Raw genomic sequence first — 2,778 nt, 5'->3', positions numbered from 1 at the left:
ATGGAAGATAACTGTATCGTAAGTGGTTGTGTGAGCTTCAGTGTAGATTGCTGTGTGGGAAGCAAGGAAGGTGACTGTGTAACCTACGTACATGGTGGCTATGTAAGTCGCATAGTAGCTGTTGAGTGAGCTGCAAAAAATGTATTATGTGGTCTGCAGTTTATGTATGAGGCTGTGTGGTTTGCGGGGTATGTGGATGTTTGAACTGTCGAGTTTGGGCTGAATGAGCTTTGGCGGAGTCAATGGCTGTGTTTTTTCGCAGGCCTATTGGTTATAGGCGCAAGTGGTAATGTCCTAACTGCTGTACGGTATGCGGCTGTAAAAGTTACATTACATCATTGCAGCTACTTGGTAGTTGTGTTAGCCGCATGGTAGATTGTAGATGACTGAGTGAGCTGCGTGTCAAAGGGCTGTGTTATCTGCAGGATAGATGGATGGTAGTTCTGCAAGGTACTTGTTGAATCAACTGCGGTGTTTATGAGTATGTGAGCCGAAGGCTTGATGACTGCAGCGAAAGTGGTTGTGTGAATCTGGGACAGGTAGGTGTGTGAGTTGCATTGTATTTGGCTGCAGAATGGCTCGCAAGGTAAGTTAAATGTTCGACTTCCAGAAAATAACAAACACGTACTGTTCAACTGGAAATTCAGTTAAACGTATTCCTTGGTGATAAAAAGTGTGATAGATATAACAAATTGGGAATCTACGCCTAAAGTAAAATCTTAAAAAATACGATGTACAAAAAAAAAATGATGCCTGGTGAAGACATACTTTTGGCAATATATAAAACGGTTAAATTTGTAGAGAAATAATATGTTAATGATACTTTGATAAAAGTATTGCAGTCTCGCTGGGTTGACCTTGAAAGATTAAAAAATTGGTCATTACACCTATGGTTTCAATTGCTATAAAGAACAAAATAACACACTGCCATACTTTTGTATAAAATGAATTTTCGGTCAGTTATTTTACATTTTAATATTCTGCAAGCAATACCCTCTCAAGAGATATTTTATTATACGAGGTTTACACCATCAAAACCTAACATAACGGACAAGGGCACGATATTACGAAAACCTTATTTATACATTGGACACCTAAAGTTTTGTTTTGTTTTGTAATTACGTGACAAACACTCGTACCCCGAAGCCTTTCTGACTTTCTGGACAGTGAATATTTCTCATGAAGTGAGATTATTAACGCGGGACAATCCTGCTATTGCAACAGAAACAAATGTAACGGTGGGAGTGATCTTCCATGTTCTACCGTTGTGACCTTCGCCTTGCCCGGTTCCGCCAACTTGTATGTTAAATATTGCGTATTTAGATTGTTGTTTACTGAACTGTATTACTAATAAGCAATTCACTTCAAGTTTGTGTTCTAGTGTTTTAATATGCATCTACATTGTCTGATAATTTGTATACTACTAGTACATCTACATTGTGTATTATTTAGTAATGTTCTATATCAGTAAAATATATGTATCCAATGATCTGTACCGACTTTGTTCAAGGTAGATAATATTTTTTTTGCAATTATGTTCAAATAAAATTAAATAGGAGTAAGTGTATTAGCCTGACGCTGCATGATGTAATAAGCTGCCTCGTGTCCCACTAAATTAACTTATAGGAGTGTTTGTATTTTTTGCATTCAATGTACGTCTGTGACATTTCGTGCATATTTGCTACACTAGCAACAGCAGGTAGACGTTTGAAATGATGCATTATGTATCCTTCTTCTTCATTCATTCAGTAAACAATAAGATATGTACAGGAACTTTTGGATCTGTCCCCGTATTTATTTCAACACCTTCAGATAGGAACACAAACAGTTGAGTATGAGGTACGCGATCGTACTTTTTTCCTGACAGACACTTAATTAGATAATTTACTAGGTAAAGTCAAATTAGCAGATCAAAGTCCATTAATCTGAATTTGTTAAAAGTGGCACGTTTGAAGTAAGTATTCTTTTCTTAAAACTACGTTCTGTAAATATTACGACACGAAATGACACTTAAATAGAGTTAAACTCTCTTGCATACAACTGTCTGTGCTCATTTTTGGATTACTTATTTTTGAAATGTTGGTAACCAATGGTATTATTTAAACATTTTAGACCATTTTATTCAAGATTTAACAATTCTACTTGAAAATTAAGAACAACGAAAAACATTGTGTTTTTTTTTTAACTTTTGAAACATTCACCTATTCCTTGTTATTAAGTTGTCTTGTTTTGACACCATCACTCAAAATTACTTACATGCGGATTAAAACATAGGCTACTTTCAATCATGCCACGTTTTTATACATTCAGATTATTTTAATTTGCAAATGTCTTTCGAAGACAATGAAATATCTGTCGACACAGAGGCTCTGCTTTTAATGAAAAATTAACACTTTAAGATGTGTACTCTTTTCCACCTCATGGACATGTCGCCAATGCCAAACATTGAATCTCTAACAATAAGCATGTTTAGAGAGTTTTCTTTTACATTATCGTAGTTACATGTTCGTTTCCTTCATAAGTATTTCGTTCGAAGTTCAATTGGGGCCCTTTAAATAATGTCTATGTTGGACATAAATTTGCAATAGTACCAATATAACCAAAAGAATAAATGTCGAAACTATTCCTAAGACACACTAAACTTCAAAACTTTGACGCGATAAGATTATTTAATCATATGGTCTAAATTGCCTTGAACGTTTTGCATTGTTGTTGGAGAAATGTCGGTATCTTAATGGCAATACTACTAATGATAATATAAATAAACAATACAAGCAA

Source organism: Mya arenaria, chromosome 9, assembly GCF_026914265.1.
Source record: "Mya arenaria isolate MELC-2E11 chromosome 9, ASM2691426v1".
Taxonomy (NCBI): domain Eukaryota; kingdom Metazoa; phylum Mollusca; class Bivalvia; order Myida; family Myidae; genus Mya; species Mya arenaria.
Note: the sequence above shows the minus strand (reverse complement) of the source record.